This window comes from Lissotriton vulgaris, chromosome 2_2, assembly GCF_964263255.1.
Source record: "Lissotriton vulgaris chromosome 2_2, aLisVul1.2, whole genome shotgun sequence".
Taxonomy (NCBI): domain Eukaryota; kingdom Metazoa; phylum Chordata; class Amphibia; order Caudata; family Salamandridae; genus Lissotriton; species Lissotriton vulgaris.
In genome coordinates, this window is record NC_141688.1 from 28876531 (window position 1) to 28900732 (window position 24202).

General features: G+C 47.3%; 1 protein-coding gene across 5 annotated transcripts in view; it reads right to left on the reverse strand.

The window, feature by feature from the left end:
- The window catches only part of MYO9A (myosin IXA), a 1208318-nt gene extending 1191414 nt beyond the window's left edge, over positions 1 to 16904 (reverse strand). For 4 of the 5 annotated variants that reach the window (XM_086959231.1, XM_086959230.1, XM_086959229.1 and 1 more), the window contains exon 1: positions 16243 to 16904. The gene's annotated coding sequence lies outside the window, so the exon portion shown is untranslated. The remainder of the gene's footprint in view (positions 1 to 16242) is intronic. The other variant, XM_086959232.1, reaches the window with a different exon arrangement.
- Positions 16905 to 24202: the final 7298 nt, after the last annotated feature.

The following is a 24202-nucleotide window of genomic DNA, read 5'->3' on the forward strand; positions in this document are numbered from 1 at the left end:
GTTGGAACAGTTTACCAAATACAACACATACATTTCACACTACAGATTTCAAAATAAATCCAAGAGAAACTCAAACTCAATTTAACAAGGTTCAGTGTGAGACACTGAAAAAATATGGTCTGGATGAAAAGGTTATCCACAAACACAAGTATACATTACCGCAAAGGAGAACCTCCTGCAAGAGACAAGGAATGAACTTGGCAATTCAGTAGCCCAATTTCCTTCTTGGAGGTTACAGAGTACTCCTAATAATATACCACATGTAAACTTAACATTTAATACTACAGACACCTTCAAGAATGGCTCTCCACTGACACGTCCTCATTACTGAATGCATATTTGTCATCTAACAAAGTTAAAGTCAATGCCGGGTGATCTGGAACCTACAGGAACACTAAGAATCTCTCTTCAAGTTGAAATCTTGCAATTTCTTTCAAATTGCTTATTACTAGTAGAGTTAAAGTAGATCTCGTTTCATCGATTGATTGAAGGGAGAACTAATAGCATGCAGCTGAATGTTTGCTCTGATTATCAGAGCATGTCCAACCACCCGTCAACATCCTATTGAAGTGCATCAAAGTCAGTCGCTGCACCATAACACATCATACCAATGTCCATCATGAAGGGCTACAGCATCAAACGGCAGTAAACATCAAACTATATCAAACAATACACACAATTCCAAAACGCACCAATCCCAACTACACATATCATACCTCAGAAATTGGCTTCTCAGTATAAAGATTTTTTATTCAGTCAATCATATCAAGGATTCACCTATCGAGATACCTCAACCAAAACTCTATTCTGATGCCCATGCTGCTATCCATAAAGCTGAGCCAGTTGGAAGTATTCGGACTCAATGAGCAAACTCGGTACATGAAAATGCCAGAGAATAATCTGCACAAATAGTTCCCATACACTAAAACATATTACCTTAAAATCCAACTCCCAAAAAAGTGATTTCCTCATTAACTCTCCCAAACAAAATGTCCTGCTTCCTACTGACTGGACAAAGAAATGACAGCATTGGTCAGCATTACACAATACATCAAGCATTTCCTCACTAAAGCACAACTAAAGAACACAGTTCAAGCTATGGTCATCTCAACAACTTGCACTCTACAGCAAAACCACGCTTTGCTGCCTTGCTTATCTCAGCAATCAAGAAGTGTAATCACATTTCACTAGTTATGTCATTCCTGAACTGGCGTTTACATAATGTGTATTTGTAATACACTCTTGACTCAGAATGGGATCTTACATGTGTACTTGTACACGGTTTGTTCATTTACATGGGTATCTAAGTACTGAATGAGAGTGGTTTATTGTTACACAACTCATTTTATCAACCTCAAAAGGATGAAAGGCTGAGTGTTTGAATCTGTGATCATGAGGTCAAACACAGGTCCTTGCAGTGGATGCAAGTCCACAGAGGACCGAAAGCCACTACAATTGGTCAACCCACCGTACCCAACAGACAAACTCACCAACTCTAATGCAAACAGAGCTGCCTCTAACTTGAAATATATAGGCTCAAGGAAAACTCCAACTTGATGCGCTCCTAGTCAGGCAACATCCACAGCAGGTGCAAATCTCTATCAGCAAAGATTTGCCTTACTTATTCCTCAAAAATAATTCATGGCAAGCAAAAAAGACCATCTACAATCTATCTGCCAAGGATGATCAACAACATGACCCAAACCTAAACGTATTTCCTGAGATTTTCTCTAAAAGATATTATGCTAATGATAGTGATATTAGAGAATCTAATTTATATTTAAATAGGGCACGCCAACATGTAGCCACAACATGTTCAGACTCCCCATTGCATATCACTAAAAACGCTACCTTTTAATAGAAACTATACAGTAAATACTATTTTCAAGCATAAATTATTATGTGCTATGTTCCTCCCATTGATGCTATTTAGGTGTACTTTCTGTAACACTCATAGTAACCATGATGATGGTCAAGATCCATCCTGCTATGCAAAAACAATAAACGAAATACCTTATCTTACCAGGTCCCGCCATCTTTCTATTGTATACCAATATCTCCCTCAGCAATCTATTGCTTCATACAAGCAACAGCCTCCTAGTGTCATAAAGGCCACAACATTTGACTAGATCATACCAATGTATAAGCATCCTACTGGACACCAGAGTCTGCTCCCATCATCCAAAGACAGAGCAAGATTTTGCTGCATCACACCTGAAAAACCTGGCACAAAACAAGATCAACCCACAACTACCACTTCATACCAATGCCTACTAGAACATAAAACGGTATCTTACTAATGCCTGACTTAGCTCTTGCGGGACAGATCGAGGAGCATTATCTTTTCTGCGAGTGTTAGCTGATCCTGAAGCTGGATGACAAGAAAAGTGAGGCCCGCTTCAATTTTCACTCTGTGTTGAGTGCCGACCGAGACTGTCTGGATGACAGGGAACTGGTTAAATCCAAAATTCCGATAAAACCGGGGTGATGGTCCTAGGTGGCTCTGCTGCTACCCGGTCCTCAGGATAATGGCTGTATTCTTTCGTACTCTGCCTTGTGCCTCTTAAGAATGTTACAATTGCTGGGGTGGTGTTCAATGAACAATCCCTTTTTCCAAAACACAGGTGATGAACCTCATCTTGTATGTTTCCCATGAGGATTTTCTGTAAAGGCCTTCCTTTCTTACCAGATAGTACTCATTATGTAATGCATCATGCCAAGAGCACTGTATCATTTCACTAGATCACACAGCACTGATCATAACAATGTCTCAAATCAATGCAATATCTAACAAAAAATTCTACTTAATCATTAAAATGCCAACTGCGTCATTCTACTTGATCAAGTAGTGGTCATCAAAACATTCTGATGGATCACACAAAAGTGGCCAAGACATCCTGCTGTACCATTCGATTACCTACAGTATCATGCATACCCACTACAACTGTATACTGTAATCGAAGGTGTCAACATTCTGCTGCTTATATCAAATTTGCAACAACATCCTACTGTATTGTATAACCTTCGCTGCAGTTACCTTCTTCATTGAATCTCATCATACAACTACCTGCTTCTGCACCCAACCCTCATTACAAAGATCACAATAAAACTCCACTGTAGAGCATTTTCCAACACACCATTCCCCCATATCATACAACGTCCACCACAACACCTTATGTAACGTGCCAATGTTTTCTAACACTTTAATTCATCATATTGGGAGCCATGAAAGAGTGCTGCCGTTATATTCCTAGGCTGCCACTAAATTGTGCTGTTTTAGAGCAATGCATTATCACTATTACTGCACTATCATACCAATTCCATGTAGTACATATTTCTGTCATGCGAAGCTCACCAATACATCCTACTGGGTCTTACAATGTGCAACAGAAACTAACAAATTAAAAAAAAAAACGCCACTAAAAATGTCTACTATTAAGTGTTGGCTTCAGTATCTGGTTCTTCCACGGAGCAACATTCACCCCTGACGAGTTCATATATTCCCATCAAACCAACCATGCATGCTAAATCATTCTTTCTATTCCTGGCAAAAAAATCATGCTATGTTCTAATTGCCCCCTACATCATTCTCCTGCATGAAACCAGGGTGCATGCAACATTCACATATATCAGCATTCTACTGTTCACACCTTCAATGTGCAACCAAGGCTCCCACCTCTCCAATGTTTCCTCTCCAAATCCCTACGAACTGTGCTCCACTGCTACCTAGCCAAGTCTGAGCACTCCAAATAACAAAATACCCCTCACTTCTCCCACAACTCGCTACTATATTATACCGGTCTCCACTGTCACAGCCGACTGTATCGTAATATGGCTACACGACAATAAACTGCAATATGTCAAGGTTTGGCCCATCATTCTATTCTACTACACAATAAGCACCAAGGACATCCTACAGCTGCAAGGCTCCATGCACCTTTCTTCTTTATGAAACAAAGGTTTGCAAAGCAAATCACATGAAGGTCTCCGAAAGATCCTAGTATTTTATATGAAGGAAACATAATACCCTAGCATTTCTTATCAAAGCCACGTAATATCCTAGTATTGCCTATCAAGGCTGCACAGTATCGAAGTATTACATATTCAGCCCACATAATATGCAAGCTCGCCCTATGGATTCCTCCAAGGCGGCCAATAACAAGCCAAAGCATGTCTGGCACCCAAGGTACCTCAACACCCCGTTGTGTCACATTAAGACATCCTACAGAGTTAGTACATGGGCAGACCACTGCATCAGACAAAACTGTGCCCTTGACATCCTAGCACGAGATAAGCATCGTGATCTTCACCTCGGCCTCGTCATGCCATGCAACGCTTTCTTACTACTTCTTGTCCTGTCAGCGCGTGCCACCCTGCACTGCCGGCTTACCACCCCACCGCGGTATTCCAAATAATGTTTAGTCCATGCGCGGCACATTCAGACAATGATTAAAATGCAAGTTGTCACTTCCCAACTGGCACGAGTCTAGCAGTGCTGACGACGAGGGCGCCTCGAGCGGGAGCGCGCGAAGTCCAGCCTGGCACCATCTGCTCGTGTCCTGGCAGCACGTGCAGCTCCACCCTGGAGGCCATGTCGCTGCATGTCAAGTGTCTGCGAGGCTAAGCACACTTGGGAGACTGACATGAGCAGGGCATCTGTGCTGAACGCGGAGCCCGAATACAATGGCCTCATTTAGAATGTGACTAGAGAGCCAGAAAATGTGACCTTTGCAGAGGGGGAGGTAAAGTGCTGCACGGGGGAAGCGCGGACACAAAGGGCAGTGAATGCCAGTAATGCACGACTCGGAGATTGAGAAGTGGTTTTGATGACACAACAAACACTTATTTAGCTCTTGGGATCACCAGAATTGTTTCCATAAGGGCCCTCGCACTCGGAATATCAGACCAGCTACACTGCGGTCTATAGTGCTCTCACAATCACATAACTGAAACCCACCACAGGGGAAAAAGATGCATTAGTGCCGGTAGTGCTCTCACAAACACATAACTGAAACCCACCACGGGAAAAGAGTTGCATTAGTTTCGGTAGTGCTCTCACAGTCACATAACTAAAACCCACCACGGGGGAAAGAGTTGCATTAGTGTCTGTAGTGCTCTCACAATCGCATAACTGAAAACCACCAAGGGGGAAAGAGTTGTATTAGGCTCTGTAGTGCTCTCACAATCACATAACTGTAACCCACCACAGAAGAAAGAGTTGCATTAGTGTCTGTAGTGCTCTCACAATCACATAACTGAAACCCACCACAGAAGAAATAGTTGCATTAGTGTTTATAGTGCTCTCACAATCACATAACTGTAACCCACCACAGAAGAAAGAGTTGCATTAGTGTCTGTAGTGCTCTCACAATCACATAACTGTAACCCACCACAGAAGAAATAGTTGCATTAGTGTCTGTAGTGCTCTCACAATCACATAACTGAAACCCGCCACAGGGGAAAGAGTTGCATTAGTGTCTGTAGTGCTTTCACAGTCACATAACTGAAACCCACCGAAGGAAAAAGAGTTGCATTAATGTCTGTAGTGCTCTCACAATCACATAACTGAAACCCACTACAGACTCGCTCACCACAGGGGAAAGAGTTGCATTAAGGTCTGTAGTGCTCTCACAATCACATAACTGAAACCCACCAAAGGGAAAAGAGTTGCATTAGTGTCTGTAGTGCTCTCACAATCACATAACTGAAACCCACTACAGACTCACTCACCACAAGGGAAAAGAGTTGCATTAGTGTCTGTAGTGCTCTTACAATCACATAACTGAAAGCTACCACAGGGGAAAGAGTTACATTAGTGTCTGCAGTGCTCTCACAATCACATAACTGAAACCCACCCAAGGAAAAAGAGTTGCATTAGTGTCTGTAGTGCTCTCACAATCACATAACTGAAACCCACTACAGACTCACTCACCAAAGGGGAAAGAGTTGCATTAGGGTCTGTAGTGCTCTCACAATCACATAACTGAAACCCACCAAAGGGAAAAGAGTTGCATTAGTGTCTGTAGTGCTCTCACAATCACATAAATGAAACCCGCCACAGGGGAAAGAGTTACATTATTGTTAGTAGTGCTCTCACAATCACATAACTGAAACCCACCACGGACTCACCACAGTGGAAAGAGGCGTCAGTGTCTGTGTTGCTCCCATTATCACACGACTGAACCTCATCAGAGACAGACAACAGTGAGTGTGAACTGGGCTAAAAACCACAGCCTCAGGTGACCACGCTTTCACATAAATGAGACCATCAGACAGCACAGTAAACGCAAGTAGTACTATGGTTTTGAGATTATAAGCATTATAAAACGGATACACAGCATGGTGAAAGTGAGCGGGCGGTGCTGCCTATTGTATTTTCATTATCATATACTGAGGTCCATCACAAACACAGCACAGTGAAATGAGCAGTACCACTACTGCTAGTGTCTGCGGAGCTCTCACAATCGCATAACTGAGGCCCATCACACAGACCCCATAACCATCAGTCAGACCGTCACAGGCAGGGTACACTGAATGAGAGGTGCACTACTCTTTGTGCTATTGTTACACTCATCACCTGCACAGGCACCTTCGTAAACAGTCAACCTCAGTAACAGCTACATTATCACAGGCAGAGCACTAGAAAAGCAAGCTGCACTATTGTCTGGATCATTCTTACAGCCACGCTCATTGGAGCCTATGAAAAGAGTGCACAGTGAAGGGGACTCATAGTACACAATGAAAGCAAGCAGATCAAAAATCTATGGTGCCCTTGACATAATTACAGGACCCCTTGAAGATTATGCAGTCAAGACAAGCTGTAGTAATATTTGATAGTCCTCACAATCGCCAGAATTAGGCTACATCTCATACGAACACACACCTACATGGCGCTTGCTTCCACTGGCCAGAATCCCTTGTCTTTTCTTTCTATCCACTATCCTCCTTATAAAATACCTTAAGACTGCTTAGTTGCAGATTTACATGCAATGCAGAATCTAGTGCCTCTATTCTTTATCATGTAATCGCATTTTCCTATCGCCGTCTCTGCCGCTTCTCCCATTGTTCTGCTCATCCTATTGTGTAACGCAGTTTCCTGTTCCCTCAGCACCTTCCTTCTGCTCCTGCCCTCTTCACTACCTTCTTTCTCCCCGTTTATCTCTTCCTCTTCCTGTCACACTTCCTTCCCATTCCACTTGCTGCCCATCATGGTTAGCCTTTCTAAATACCCCTTACAGTAGACTGGCATGTGCACCCTTTGCCCAGACACACATGGACGATTGTAGATGATTTCGAGTTACTACAGACATCCCACAGCTGGTGGACCTTAGGACTTTATGCTGGAATTCATCTACATTTCATTTATAGCGGAGATCCTAGAGAAATGAACACGGTGATATGCGAGAGACCGAAGGAATATTATAAGGGAGAGAAGAGTTTCAGCATGGTCACCACAATGAATAGACTGGCACAGGCTCTACAGCATCGGACTCACACAAACTGCATGTCACAAACCCCTACTATTTTACACCCAGGATCAGAACAACAGCCACATCTAGTTCTCAGCACTGTCGAATTCTACCAATAGGGACGTCAACACACACCAGAGAGGAGGAGGGGGGAAGAGGGGGGGGCAACAACGCTAGCCAGCCACAGCCACTCAACTGCATCTTCCCTTGGCGGGATCTGTAAATTCAGCCAGAGAGCATGAACTCTCCATTAAGCTCAGTAGACAACCAACTTAATCCATGGAGCTTCCTTCTCCTAGTCTGGAAAGCTGATCCGAACACGTGGGTAACGCTCCATCAATCAATGGTCGATCCTGATTCAGGTTATTAATAAACCTCGATCCGTTAGAATATTGTCGAGCACCAGAACTGGGAGATTGCATGTCAGGCCTGGCAGAGATCAGATCCATATTCAGTGTACCAGTCCCACTTTGCATAACAGACAGGTGAGTGCCCGCTAGCCCAGTTGAGGGCCAGGTAAGTAGGCACTGCCAAGATGAATCAAGAACAAACATTTAGAAGAGAAGGATAATAATGACTCATGTTCAACAGCATGTGGAGCAGCAGATCGTGCCACACACCACAGCTACAGTTAAAGACACAGTATAATATCGCAAACGTACCTGTGAAACAAGGAACACGTCAAGGTAGGCCGAAGACAACCTAGTGAATACAAGGCAAATTATCGCTGAACGCGTCAAACGATCTTGAGCTGCAGGCTGCCTAAAGATAAGAAGGATCAAGTGAAGACTAAAAATACAGATTACAAGATAAACCCACAAGCACACAAGGCCCAGAGTAAAAAGCGATAGCGATACGCAGTAGACAGTTAAAATCGGCTAGTAATGTGTTACTTTGAAAAGAACACTTCTGCTAATCCTGTGGCCTTGGATAATCAGGCTAAGATTAACAACATCCATATTTTGAATTTATGACAAAAATCCCCACTTTATTTCTAATCCTAACTCAGGAAAAGGCTCGGAAAGAACCCGCAAGGAAATGATGTACTCGTTCAACCAAGGAGGCAGTAGCAAAGCCAGAGGCCCTACACGTGTGCACGAGCCACCACAAGAAGACAATTACCAGGGCCTCTAGGCTCTCTAAATGACAGAACCCCGAGGATCCATGGGAATTGGCACTCAAGGTACAGTCTGCAAAGTAAAGTGGTGTCACGCAAGTGTTCTTGCTACTAAGGGAGAAAAGAACAAGCAGTTCAAGACTCAATAGAGGGCGAGTGGGAGGTGCCTGGGTACACACAACTATCCCATTAACAAACATTGGTCCCAGGCTTGAACAAGGAACTAGTATTTTACTATTTGACCTGTTCTGCAGCATTCAGTCAGCACCACCTACCAAGGTTAAGCTCCTCTGAAGAGCTTCAATGATAATGATATCCATGTCAACTGATGGATCTAAGTGAAAACTGATCTGTGGTACTGAAACAAGAATATCAAATTCAAAATTCATACAGATTTACTGCTCATAGAAGACCAAAATAAATGGTGTACCATCTATATTGATCACATTACTATGGGGTTAAATGGTGGCACATGTCTGCAAAAAGTTATATGGTCCACTATAATCTGTGCTTATAACAATGTATTAATGTCCAGCTAGGGTTGTCTGTACACAACACTTAAAAATAACTCACAGCCTCTAGTTTACAGGATAAACAGGATAGGATCCAAAGGAATGTACACAAATCACGATACCTTGCACAATACTTAATAATATACAGTAGGGTACAAAGGATCTCTAATCTGGCAAAGAGAACGCCTCGTCAGGAGTAGTAAGCGCTATATAAATGCAAATCAATAACACAATGGACAAGACTTAAATGTTTTCAAACAGATCTAATGATAGTGAAGCGTTATTATTGAAGCTCGAACACGCCTGGAATGGAAAGTCACGGAAACAAAGCATGCCGTTTGAACACAGTATTAGGAGGTTAGCAAACAGCTAATGTTTGCAGAGCTATCCAAATACAGATGCTGCAAAAGGGAGGTTCGCGCCCTTTCCTGCCAGTAGTGGACTTTTTGCATCTTTTTCATTGTATTAAATGGTGCTTACAAACGTAAATGTACGTGTACACTTAAAACAGCAGGAATAAAACACAACAGTATCAACAGTTCAAGAGTTCCTGCAAAGTAAAGGGACTGTGTCTCAGTGTTCATGCCAGCCGACCTTAAAGTGCATAGACCAACAACCCAGGAGAATGGACATGGCGGTCCAAGCTGCACATACTCTGGTTCAGACGGCGAGGCCAACAGGTATCTACTCCCTTAGGGGTCACCCAATAGGAGCCACCTTCAGTATGTGGGGACCTTAAGGATTAGGATTACTTCCTATTGCTGCCAAAAATGAAATATTCTGAATGAACTTCTGCTGACTAAGCAAAAACATGGTTGAGATGCCAGTAGCACTTAATGTCAGGGCCTTCTGTCCTAATATGAACGCATGGCACGATCATGCATTCAGGTGCACACACAAAAGCAGAGAGAGGGATGGAGAATCTACAATCACAGTCTTGGAACACATCCTCAAGAGGAGAAGAAATAATCTGGCACACAATGGGATGGGCGCTTGTAACTAGGTACACTCCTACGAAGAGAGGATGCAAAGACACACACTGATTTAAGACTAGAAACATCTTCAGGAGAGAAGGCGACACAAGGACACACCCATGGAACTGTAGCCTGGGATTCTTGCCTAGATCCAAAACTTTCAGGATTGGAGGTGCTACATAGACACACACACACACACAGGGTGTGGGAGCCTGGGATTCTTGCCTAGATACACATCTCCAGGAGAGGAGGTGACACAAAGACACAAACATGGGCCTGAAGCCTAGGATTTCTGCCTAGGTACATATTCTCACAAAAAGAACAATTGATGGACATAATGCAGAACAATGTCATACATTCACCCCAGTACAGAGATCTAGGCCTTAATCCATCGTTTTGTTGCTCCCATGCAATTCCAGTTTGAACCCAGCCATATGCAAATCAGTCTTGACCCTGCTCTCTATGGGAACAGTCAAGCCCGAACTGCAAAGCCAGGTTCTATCTGGACTGGAAACAAGCATCCTAGGACTGGTTTCGGGGCTTCACCCCTCATTAGCCAAGCTAGCTTGACTCCACTGGCATAGAGACCACAGGACTCATGTCTGGGACTATCCGTCCCACTCGGGGTGACTAATGCAAAAAGAACAATTAATGGGCAGAATGCAGAACAATGTCATACATTTAGCCATAAGTGTGCCGGGTATGCCCAGACGTGTTTCCCAGCCTCACTCTGCCACTGGATTCAAGCTAGCCAGGCTGATGGAGAGTGATGCCCAGAAACCAGACCTAGGATGCTTGTTTCCGGTCCAGGGAGAACCAGGCTTGGCTGTTCGGGCTGGACTAATCCCATGAGGCACTGGGTCAAGACTGATTTACATTTGGCTGGGTCTAAACTGTGGTGGTATGGATTTAACCCAGATCTCTTGACAGGGGGTGAATTTTTGATTTGCTCTGCATTACGTCCAGTATCTGTGTGTCTTGTTTTTTTAGGTACATTTTCTCAGCAGCAGATGAGCTACAAAGACACACATATGGAGTGGGAGTCTGGATTGAGACCTGCATACACATCTTCAGGTGAGGAGGTAATAGACTCGGTGGGAGACTGAGAGTCCTGCCTAGGCACACATTTTCAGGAAAAGATGATCAACAAAGACACACGGGATGGGAGCCTCGGATTCGTGCCCATTTACAGACCTTGAGGAGATACACAGTCACACTAAGTGGGTAGAAGGGTTGAGATTCCTGCCTAGATATACATCTTCAGGAGAGGAGATACAGACACACACAGGGGGTGGGAGACTGTGCTGCCCGCCTACCTACATGTCTCAGGAGAAGAGAAGATACAAAGACACATGTGGTGGGAACCTGCAATTCCTGCCTAGGTACAAATTCTCAGAAGCAGGAGAAATAAGAAGGCAAACAAAGGATGGGTGCACGGGATGTCTGCGAAGGTACATATCCTTAGGAGAGGACGTGATACAAAGACACACACAGGGAGTGGAAACCTAGGATTCCTGCTTAAGAGCAGAGGCGATGCACACACAGTCACTTAACGGTGAAGGCTGCAATGTGTGCCTTTGTATATATCTTCCAACCCTGGCAGCGAATGAGGTGAATCCATACATACACGAGGACGGGGAGCGTGCAGTCCCTGCCTAGGGCCACAAACTCAGAAGCAGAAGAGATTCAAGGACACATACTATGGAGGGCACAAACAAGTCCTATCTACGGAGTGATGCACAGACACACTGCGGCGGGAATGACATACACAAACATAGCGCGACAAGCTCACAGGAAAAATATTTAAAACAAAACACATGAGCAGTGAGAAATCTGCACACGCGGGAACGGGTACAAAAACGTGCGCTATACATAATGAGGGTTTAAAACCTATGAACTACAGGATGAGGAACAGAACTGGCACACGTGGAATGAAATGTGATTTTGGCACAGGTTCAGATGGGAGGGTATATCCAGGTCTGCTCTTTGAAGATGTGCACTGGAGTCTGGCGGGTATGTGATGAAACAGGCGGATTTACCCACAAGTTAACCTTACTGAGAGAAGCACGTCATTAACAGTACAACTAAAGATCCCGACTATAATCTGAACATTGCCTCACAGGATCACAAGAGCGGATGTGCAGGCCGAAGCCCGCGAACACGTGGCCGGACATGGGGCAGAAGACAGGAAAGAGCAGATATACAGAGACAGATGCAAAAACAGGCCGGAGGAAGAGGAGCAGATGCAATGTGGCAGGGCAGAGCAGGAGGCCGACAGATGCACCGGAGGCCGGGCTACAGGCACCCATGTCTAGGGGCAGAAACAGTCGTGCACACGAGAGCACAATGCGATGGGGGCTACATTGACACTTAAGAGGGGGTTAGATACACGTGCCCTAACCGTGCACAGAGGGATATAAACACGCATGGTTGTGGACGGCTACGCACGTAAGAGCAGCCCATGCTGCCCACACTGTCCAATGTGGGCATACAAATCACCCGAGGCACCACCGCCTCGTCTAAAGCAGCTGCCCACAGAGACCCCTCCTCACCGCGCCGTGCGGTATTTTAGCCCACAACATACGGCTCATATAGCATCACGCTATCTCAGATATGGCGGATACATCACCCTTATTTAATCCCAAGCCTTTGTTCCCAATGACAGCACGCTGCTTACAAAACACGAGTCACTTCCAGCTGGGGCACTGACAGCTCGAGGGAGACGGCTACAGCTCGGACCGCAGCCGGGCTCTGCTGCTGAGCGCCAGTCGGAACGAAGACCAGGCTCCCGAGCAGTGGAGACGGAGGCGCCCCACCCCCTTCCCCCCTCCGCCGCTGAGAGGTGGTAGGAACGCAAACCGGGCTGCTGAGCAGCAGGGCCGGGGGCGCCCGCCTCTGCTGCTGCGCGGCAGCCAGAGAGGCCCGGCCTTCGCTGCTGAGAGGTAGTCGGAAAGAAAAAGCTGCTGAACAGCAGGGACTGGGAGCGCCCGCCTCCGCTGCGGAGCAGTAGTCGGAAAGGGAAGGCCGCTGAGCAGTAGAGAGGGGGACACGCCGGCAGCAGGGCCTCTGCTGCTGAGCGGTAGTCGGAAAGAAAAGGCTTTTGAGCAGCAGGGACTGGGAGCGCCCGCCTCCGCTGCGGAGGAGTAGTCGGAAAGGGAAGGCCGCTGAGCAGTAGAGAGGGGGACACGCCGGCCTCTGCTGCTGAGCGGTAGTCGGAAAGGGAAGGCCGCTGAGCAGTAGAGAGAGGGACACGCCGGCCTCTGCTGCTGAGCGGGACCCAAGAGGCAACAGGCTGACCTCTGCTGCGGACCAGTAGCGATGGCTTCTGCTAAGGTTTTGTGCCCGACTTCTAAACTGGGACCAGGCCAGTCTGTGCTGCTGAGCACTCAGTTATTTGTAGGATGTGACTGAATTTTCAAGTCTATCTCTACTGAACAATCATTGAAACTAGCGGGCAAGGCCTCCCTTTTTCTGTATGCATTATTTATGCGGCCCAGCTTTGTTCACCTGTATATGGGCCCAACCCCATTTCATCTTTGACAGATGTGAAAAGGCCAGCCCCTGCTACAGAGCGGTTGCCAGAGATAGGAAGAAGCCGGGCTCTGCTGCTGAGTGGTAGCCAGAGAGATGTCACGCTGGCCTTTGCTGCTTTGCAGTAGACCTCGGAACAGACTGGCCACTGGCGTATGCCACCGAGGGCGAGACAGAGATGGGAACAAACCAGTCTGCATGCGAGTGGTCACTAACTCCATTAAAGCATAGTAGGTCCATTAATTCTGTTGCGTGGTAATCAACCCTTCTTTCAGTTTCAACGAGAGAGGGGGGAAGGGCATAACAGCAAGTGGCTGCTAACAACCTTCCAGTTGTCGAGCGAACTGTTCTGACACTGCCGTCTGGCAGTCCAACATAGACAGGCAATGGCATGAATTGTACCTGCCATAGAAAGTTAACCAATCTCTCGATTTCAAGAACGGATGCGTCATTTTTTGTTGTTGTGCATGGTAGTAGGAAGTGTTCAGGCAGGGGCCTGTTTTTCAGTGGACAGCAGTTCTTTGTGATTATTATTTTAAAACCGTACGGCTCCGAAGCAATTGTTGAAGCGTTCACCAAGCACAGGACTTCAGAGTATGGTCCGTACCTGCTCCAGAGCCTTCCTCGGCCGGCTTTACATGACGAACTTAGAAGGTGCACAGGGCCTGCACCTGCCCACAGATCTAGTCCGCGCTGCTGTCCTGCAGTAACAGCTCCTAGGTTTTCGGAAAGGGTATGGCAGTCCACCTGCTGTTGGGAGGCAACAACCCTCGCGTTCGTGTCTGCGTCTAGTACAAGATTGTAAGGAACTCACTAATTCCACAAAGCAGAACCTGTACTCCACCCTCTCGGGCACTTGATATTACGTGGGAGACGACCGCCCACACAGATCTGTGAGGGGAGGGCCTTTGTTTACTGTTCAGGGGAAGCCAGCCTGAGGAAGTGGGCATGTGCCTGGTGTTCAGTGCTAGGTAGAAATCCCACCGTCCGGATCGGGTCTGAACCTGTTGAATATATATTGACCTGAATCTGCTGGTCAGTGGTCGGCAGTATATACTAGAGCGGTCCCAGTGTATTCGTAACATTCATACAAAAGGGAGGGATGAAGAAATCGAAAGATCAACATAGCATCCAAGATTTAAATGAACAAAACAGATATTATTCCAATGTTCTTTAATCACAATGGATATAAGCATCAATGCAAAGAACAAATCTTTAAGTCAACCTAACAGGGTAACTGATTTCAGAGTAAAGAAGCCCGGAAGGGGGGTGGGAGTGCGAGAGATGTGGTGGTGAAAAATATAGTTAGGGGTGGGGACATAAAATCACAAACAATTCAGGCATATATTATTCACATGCCGGATGGTCAGGTACAATTTCCTCAAAGTACACAGAATTTAAACACAATCGCCATGAAACACACGAGTTAACAGTATATTCATACTGTTGAATGGATTGGCAAAAGTTCAAGTGTCGACCACATTAGGTATCTTGAACCTTACTCGCGGGGTCTTCCTCAGGACAGGTGAGAAATGTTAAGGGCACCATGAATGATAGGGCGGGGGTCTCTCACAAATCAATCGCGGAGGATGGGGCTCCGTTGCTCTCCATGAGGTACTCTTTGGTAGGAGTGAGGCGACACTTAACCACATTCGGGCTGTGGAGTCCCGATATTACTATTGACAGTGTTGGCAAACCTGAGTCAATCAAAGGCGGCATGTAGAATGAATCCAGCAGGCTGCTTGTCAGTTCTGTTGGCAGCACCTCCTCTTGTATGGGTCTGTGAATTGTATTCAGTGACCATTAGCAGGACAGCATACTGACCCGAGGCTAACATTCGGCTGTGGGCAGAAGCGGCTATTCAAAACTGGGTCTGTGCAGAGTGGTAATCAGCAGGGGCACACACTGGTCTGTGTCTAATCGTCAGGAGTAGGTAGCAGTCCTACTCTATATGGGTCTGTGACTATTGGTCAGGAGTAGGTAGCAGTCCTACTCTATATGGGTCTGTGACTATTGGTCAGGAGTAGGTAGCAGTCCTACTCTATATGGGTCTGTGACTATTGGTCAGGAGTAGGTAGCAGTCCTACTCTATATGGGTCTGTGTTGAGTGGTAATCAGAAGGGACATACACAGACCTGGGTCTGTGCTGGGTGGTAATCAGCAGGGACACACACTTGTCTGTGTCTAATAGGCAGGCGTAGGTAGCAATCCTGCTGTACTAGGGTCTGTGTTGAGAGGCTTTCTGCAGGAGCATATAATGGCCTGTGTCTAATGGTCAAGGATTGGTAGCTGACCCCGCTGTATTTGGGTCTGTGTTGAATGGTAACCAGCAAGATCATATACATACTTGTGCCAGACGAAAAGGGGTAGTTAGCAACCCTTCTGGATTTGACTCTGGGTTGAATGGTAACCTCCCAGAGTACATACTAACTTGTGTCTAACGTTCAGGGGTAGTTAACAACCCTTCGGCATTTGCGACTCGGCTCAGATTATCCTGACCCTCGTGTCCGACCATAAGGGCCTATGTTGAGTGGTAATCAGCATAGCCACACTGACCCGTGCCTGACGCCTAGGGGTACTAAAGAGCCAATCAGTGCTTGGGCCTGTGTTGAGTGGCACTCCGCATAGGTTACACTCACCTGTGTATCGTTCAGCGGTAAGTAGCCATCCCCTGGCTCGAGGCTGCCTCTTTTGTTCAGATGTTTATCCAGCCCTTCCGTATCTGCAGATAGGCGGAGTGCAGGTTTTAAGCGCCTCAAGGATTCCTGCACGAATTCATTTCCTGCCGCATGGGTTTCATTTCCAGAGCGCGGGTCCTCTCCGTCCGGTTACCAGAGCTGTTGCCACCCGAGTCCGCTGGGCCTCCCGGCGCAGATAACCTTCAGAGGGGCCTGCCCAGCCCGGGAGCAGGAGGCGGAGGCGCCGATCTGTGCGTATCCCGGAGGGCTGCCCCGTCACAACTCCGCGCACACCCTCGGCCCGGCAGCCAGCGATGCTCCCTCGCCACAATTCGGACAAGAGAAATCCCACTGAGAGGCGAACGCTGGAGGATCTTGCAGCCCGGGAGAGACCAGAAGAACAGGCGCTGACCAGGACCAATCCGAGCCCACGGGATGTCAGGGGAAGCCCCTTCCTAGCAGGGCACGGCTCCGCCACCGACCGCCGGGGGTGGGGCCGCAGTGCTCTCAATCGGGTCAGCGGGGCTAGCACAGTCCCAGAGGTAGGCGCTTTCCGGACACGCTCATGCAATGGCAGCCCCTGTCGGAGCGCAGCTGCTGCCGGGGAAGGCGGTGCTTGAATCACGCCCTGTCCCTCCCCCACGGCCGGGCTCGCCGGGAGCTGCTCTGGGCGCTCCTGCAGCAGCGCAGGACGTGCAGCCGAGATTATTTAAATTTCATGTAGTCGGGAGGAGGTGCAGCAGCAGTGCTGCAGTACAGACTGCTCTGCTTCAGCTGCCCTCCCCCACAAAAGCTGTCAGGGATCGGGGAAGGCGTGCGCGGCGATGGCATAGCATGCACAAGGAATCAGAAATGAATAATTTAAAATGCATTTACCAAACTACACTTTACTCTGAGCGTTTCGTGCCGCGCTGTGCATGCATGGACGTGCAGGCCTGTGTTTAGAATGGGAAAGGCAAGCAAGTGCCAGCAAGCAAAACGCTGTTGGCCAGAAAAGTCAAGGCCTGGCTTAAGGTACCTACTTTTTTTAATACAGCATTTCCTACCGCAGTTTTCGCAATTGTGTTGTACTGCACATAACCGATGTGGCGTGATACTGTCCAGCTGGCAGGAAGACAAACGCCTGTGGTGTTTTAGCTCACACATCTAATATAACTCCTACTGTCCCCTCCGAGCAGCATGCCCGTGACGGAGCAACATGCATGTAAGTGGCGCCGGTTCGTGGTCGCCCATCACCCGTCCCCGTTCAGAGCTCAGCTTTAGCTGCATGTTTAGGGGGCAGGCGCGTTCAACAAGCAATAGCAAAGTAATTGGCTCTCGTTTCAATGAGCGAACGCAGGCTTGAACCGAAGTTGTTAGCATTGCATGCACAAAGACTAGACTTACCGGCTTTGCTAGGGGCAAAGGAATAGGTCTCATATTTCTTAGCGTTTGAGAGAGGTATTGGCATTTTAAATTATAATGTCCTTTACCTATGTGTTTTGATTTGGAGTGTAGTGGATGTATGAACAGAGATGTAGCTGTGGACTAAGAATCAGGAATTACCAATGGGACCAGAGTAGCAGCTAGAAGAACTGTTTGGAAGATTTAGAATGAGGAATTGTAGCGTTCTAGTCTACGCACGTCACGCGAGCGTGACGTGCGACGGCCATGTTGGCGCCGGATGCGCGCGCATCCAGTTGAGCGCTGGTAATTACACGAAGCAGAGCGCCGGCCGGCGCTCCTCGGTATAGAAGTTCTTATATGCAAATAAACGCAAGTTCACTAAGCCACCTGCTGCCTGTCTTCATTAAACTACATTACAGTGGCGACGAGGTCGGGAGACACTGCCAGACGACCACAAAGAGCACAATTAGGATCGTCGACCCCACGTGGCAGCCACGAGGCACAGGAGGACCTGGACACAGCCACCGGGCCCACTCAGACACGAGCAGGATCCACTGGGCACTGCCCAGCCGACGTAAAGGAAACACCGAGACACGGCAGGACACACCAGAGGTACGGAGAAACCGAGGAGCGTGGCAGTGCCACAGCGCAGCACAGAGGCGGCGAATAGGCCAGAGTAGCGGCGTGACCACCCTGCAAGCAACAGGACACGCGCGTGGCATTCCGGAGTACTGAAGCCAGGGAGAAGTAGCGCTGGCTACCAAAGAGGAGGAGGAGGGGACCAACATTAAGAGTCCCCAAGAAGATATCAGTACAGAGTTCAAGGACAACACCCCAGGCAGCCCCACTGGCAAAAGCACCGACATAATAGCCACCAGGGAAGTAAAGATGAGCACACCGGCAGGGTATGCAATAGCGCCAGTGCAATTCCTGCCGAAACCAGGGGAACCACTGATGAAGTGGGAGGACTGGAAAGAATACATAGACAATTTCATAGGGGTCCTGGAAGATGAAAATGAAGAAAAGTTCACCCCTCAAAGAAAGAAACGTATTCTGTTGCTGAATCTGGGTCCGGAGGGACTCAGAATCTACAAAAGTCTAGTACCGAAAAAGAGAGAAGACACCGATGATGATGTATATGCACATGCAGTGGAAGACCTAGATGAACGATATCGACCCACCATCTGCGTCTCGGTGGACAGATACAATTTCCAGCAAAGGAAACAAAAGGCGGGAGAAACTATCGAGGAATACGTAGCCGCCCTGAGGAAACTAGCGGCCACGTGCAAATACGCACTGTGGGAAGATGAGTTCATCAAAGACCAGATTGTCATGCACACCACGAGTGCAAACATACAAGACAAGCTGTGGGCGAGCGGCGACACCACGCTCAAAGATGTGCTAGTCATTGTAAAGAGAGCGGAACTCGCACGGAGGTGCGCGAATGCGACTAAGAAGGAAGCGGCCACCCCAACCATGGTGAACAGGATACAAGAAGAGGAACACCGTAAAGACCAGAAAAGCAAGCCACCAGGAGCCAAGGGAACCAACAGATGGCAAGGGAAACCGGCGATCAACGAAAGCAAGAAAACGTGTTACAGGTGCGGAAGTTGGTCCCATGAAGCACATGATAGGAGGTGTCCAGCGTTCCGGGCCAAATGCCTACACTGCGGCATCGTGGGCCACTACGAGAAAGTGTGTCGGAAGAAACAACAAAAGGGAATGGTGAAATACGTAGAGCAAGGGGAGGAAGACCTGGAGGAAGCCACAGAAGAAGAAGTGGTCACCGTCTTATGCATATACGACCAGGTACTGAGCGTGGACGGGAAGCGGTCGACCAAACCTGTTCTAGACATGTCCATGGGCGGCATCACCATCACAGTGGTGGCAGACACCGGATCTCCATTCACCATTGTTCAACGGGCAGTGTGGGAAGCAGAGTTCCAACCCCAGCTGGGCCCAGATTTGGAGAAATTAGACATTCGACCTGTCACATACAATGGAGATCGTATCCCCATGTTGGGATTCCGACGCCTGTTGTTTGAGTTCAGAGACCGATCAGCATGGTGCAAGCTATACGTAGCGGAAAAAGGACCATCCGTACTAGGATGGTTGGACCAAGGCGACCTGGGTATAAAACTAGATCCCGGAGGGAAGGAACAAATCCTACTCACAGAACAGGAGGAATGGCCGGACATGAACAGATGGAAAGAGCACTATCCGAAGGTGTTTGGAGGCACTGTGGGGAGAATGGAGAAGTTTCAACATAAGATCGTGCTTAAGGAAGGAGCCATCCCAGTTGCACACAAGGTGAGAAACGTACCAATAGCTGTGAGGGAAGCAGTCCAGACGGAACTTCAAGAATTGGAGAGGAAAGGTATAATAGAACCGGTCACCTGCGTTGAATGGCTGGCGCCCTTAGTAGTCGTAATGAAGCCCAATGGGAAGGTCAGGCTCTGTGTGGACCTGAGAGAACTGAATAAAAACATAGTAGTGGAGAAATTTCCCCTTCCCAGAATCGAGGAGATGCTAGCCAAGACCAGAGGAGTAAAGTGGTACTCCACTATTGACTTGACCTCGGCCTACCACCAAATAGCACTGCACCCAGACAGCAAAAGCCTCACATCCTTCATCACCCCGTTTGGGTGCTACCGGTTCTGTCGCATGCCGTTCGGGCTGGCCTCGGCGGCGGCAGTCTTCCAAAAGATGATGCACCAACTATTCAGGGGCTGTGAGGGAGTCCATTACTTCCAGGATGACATTCTAGTGATGGGGTGTGATAGGAAGGATCATGACCGGAAACTAGAGAAAGTGCTACAGACACTGGAAATCAAGGGCCTCACAGCAGAATGGTCGAAATGCCGTTTGGGCCTACAATCGGTGACATACCTAGGCCATGAAATTGGACAACAAGGGGTCACACCAAAGGTGGAAAACGTAAAAGCCATTGCTGAAGCACCACCCCCCAAGAACAAGGAAGAAGTCAGGTCGTTCTTGGGAATGGCGGAGTACTATAGTAAATTCGTGGTACACTTCGCCTCCAAGACTTACAACATGAGGTTGCTGACCAGGGAGAGCACGGCGTTCCAGTGGACACCGGAAGCCCAAGCAGAGTTTGAAACCATCAAAAAGGATGTCACAGGAGCCATACCGCTCAAGGGGTACGACCCACAGGGCAACACGGTGCTCACCACCGACGCAAGTGAAAAAGGGCTGGGCGCTGTGCTCATGCAAGACCGAGGAAGAGGGGACATGGAGACAATCAGCTTCGCATCTAGAGCATTGACGGATACCGAAAGCAAATACAGCGTCATTGAGAAAGAGATGCTAGCGGTAGTATGGGCCACGGCGAGGTTCCGGCAATTCTTGTGGGGTACCCGGTTCCTGCTCAAGACCGACCACAAGCCGTTGGTAAAGGTATTGACATCGTGCGGACATGCCAGCGCCACACCCAGGATATCCAAAATGTCCTTAAAGTTGCTTGAATTCAGGTACGACGTGGAGTACATCCCGGGGAACCGGAACCGAGTGGCGGACTACTTGAGTAGAGCAGCGGCCATGGAACCCGGAGAGGAAGACCCTGCAGACAGAGGGGAGATGGTAGCTCTCTTAGAAGACCAGGAGAAGTTGATCAGTCAACAAGAATGGACAGAAGCATATGAAGAGGACACCGATATAAAGGAAGTGAAGATGCACGTCATACAAGGATGGCCAGACAAGAGAAACATGAAGACGAGTATCCGGCCATATTACGAAGTGAAGGAGGAACTGCCAATAGGAGACAAGGGGATATTCATCTACAGAGGAGACAAGGTGATTCCCCCAAGGAACCTCATCAACAAGTTACTGGACTTGCTACATGAAGGCCATCTGGGCATAGGTAAACTCAAGGCCCGATCGAAACAAAACTACTGGTGGCCAGGTATGGACATAAGAGCAGAAAGGCATGTCCGGGAGTGTCCACAATGCCAAGGAGCCGACAAGACATTGAAACCACTTCGCCCAGCTCTTGGAAAGTTCGATTCTCCATCCAACCCGTGGGAAGAGCTGTCCATAGACATTTTAGGACCAGTACTAGATGATCAGGGCATGCAGAAATATGTGTGTGTACTCATTGATAGATACTCCAAGTGGCCAGAGTTGAAGGTGGGAGAGTCCATGGACACCGAGAACATCCTGAAGTTCCTGTCCGAAACGTTCACAAGGGAAGGAATTCCCAAGATCATCTTAAGCGATAATGGGCCACAGTTCACATCGGAGAGATGGAATCAATTTATGGCGAGAAATGGCATCACCACCAGACACACTGCAATTTACCACCCAGCTGGCAATGGCCTAGTAGAACGCTTTAACAGAGTAGTGATGGGAGCCATACAAGCTGCCATATCCAGCAACAAGCACTGGGAGAAAGCATTAGAGAACATGGTGTGGGCCTACAGAATAACTCCCACAGGCACGGGGTACAGCCCGTTTCAAATATTGAGAGGACGTGAACCCTTCACGCATGACAACAGGATTTGGAAGGAAAAGGTGGTAACCAGCGAATGGTCCCCTGCAGTAGTAAGAGCCAATCTTGAGAGAGCACAAACAATCTACACAAACCACTACAACAAACGGAGAAATGTGAAAGAGACTGGCTTGGAAAAAGGAGAGTGGGTGAGAGTAAAGCTAGCCACTCTACAAAAGAAAGGAGACAGCAAGTATAGCAAGCCGATGCAAGTCAAGGAAGTATATGATCGAGCGGCTTTGCTGAGCGATGGTAATGTGTGGTCACAGGACCGCATGGCCCGATGCAACAAGATATTGAGATGGGAACGATTTGGAACCGAGAGTGAAGACTTGGATGAATTGAACGTAGACAGTGGACAAAGTGGAAGTGAACAAGGCAATGGAGCAAGTGCGGAGAGGGCGCGAGTAAGGGAAGAAGGAACTGAGAGGCAAGGAGCAGAGAAGGACCAGTTGGGAGAAGAGACCAACGGCGATGGAGCAGTAAGTGAACACATGACAGGAAGTGGAACGCAGTTACAAGGCACGCAAGAGAACTCTGGTAGAATAACCAGGAGTGGAAGGCAAGTGGTAAGACCCTCCAGATTTCGAGATTTTGAGATGGACAACGACATGTAAGTGACTATTAAGACATTGGAAAAAGGGGGAGATATGTAGCGTTCTAGTCTACGCACGTCACGCGAGCGTGACGTGCGACGGCCATGTTGGTGCCGGATGCGCGCGCATCCAGTTGAGCGCTGGTAATTACACGGAGCAGAGCGCCGGCCGGCGCTCCTCGGTATAGAAGTTCTTATATGCAAATAAACGCAAGTTCACTAAGCCACCTGCTGCCTGTCTTCATTAAACTACATTACAGGAATTACCACTGGGACCCCTGTTGATCCTGCACTTTTGTGCTTTTTGCACAGTATTACGGTACCTAAGGCCAGATGTATCAAGGCTTTTGCGACTCGCAAACGGCCTTTTAGCATGATTTTGAATGTATGAAAAAATCGCAATTTAAGGAATCGCAAAAAATTGTGATTCCTTATTTTGCCATAGCATTTAAGGAATCGCAATTTTTGCGATTCCTTAAATGCAATTTATGTAGCAATTTAAATTTGCGAATTTGGGTTAAGAAATCGCAAATTACCACCAACTTGTAGTTGGTGGTAATTTGCGATTTCTTTTAAAAATGCCCTATTTGGCATTTGTAAGGGTGGCATGTGACGCACATACATGCCCATAGGGCATGTATGTGCGCCACATGCACACACATGTAAATTTCAGGGGTGCAGCAGGGTGTCTTTGAGACACCCCTGCACCCTTGAAATAATTCTCAAATTGCGAATTCACAATTTGAGAATTATTGCACTATCATTCCTATGGGCCTCCTGGCCCATAGGAATGCATTGGAAATTGCGAATTCGCAAATAAAGAATATTAAGGAATCGCTAAAAAAAATAGCGATTTTATACATACATTCCATTTTGCGAATTCTAAATAGCGATTCGCAAAAAAATCACTATTTAGAATTCGCAAATCGGAATCTTGATACATCTGCCCCAAAGTAGCTTAGAACAGTAAGCCTGACTGACGCTAAGGAGGAAAAGTTTTAACGGCACCTGATGGAGCAGGGTTGAAGACAAAAAATGTTGTGTACCTCCTGCAAAGTCGAGACCTCATAACAATAAAATGTTTTAACCGTGTGGAGCATGAAAAATAATCAACCAAAAGCATACACAGAAAAAGTTACACATGGGAAAACTAACTTGCCGGTTTGCAAAAATTAAGTACTAATAATGTGAAGAAGTCATACTAATGTAGTGCAATATTATATTATTTTATAAATAAAGGTGTGTATTTGTGCTTTTATACGTTTTTGTATGGCAAAACAAATAAAGTTGTTAAGTAAATGACGCCTGTGTGTTGCTCTGGCTAGGTAACTTCTAACAGGGAAAAATTAGAATGGCGGGAGGTAAACAGAAGGGCTAACATTCTAAATCTAACGTCTGTTGTGTTTTTATTCCTATTAGTTCCCATTGAGGCT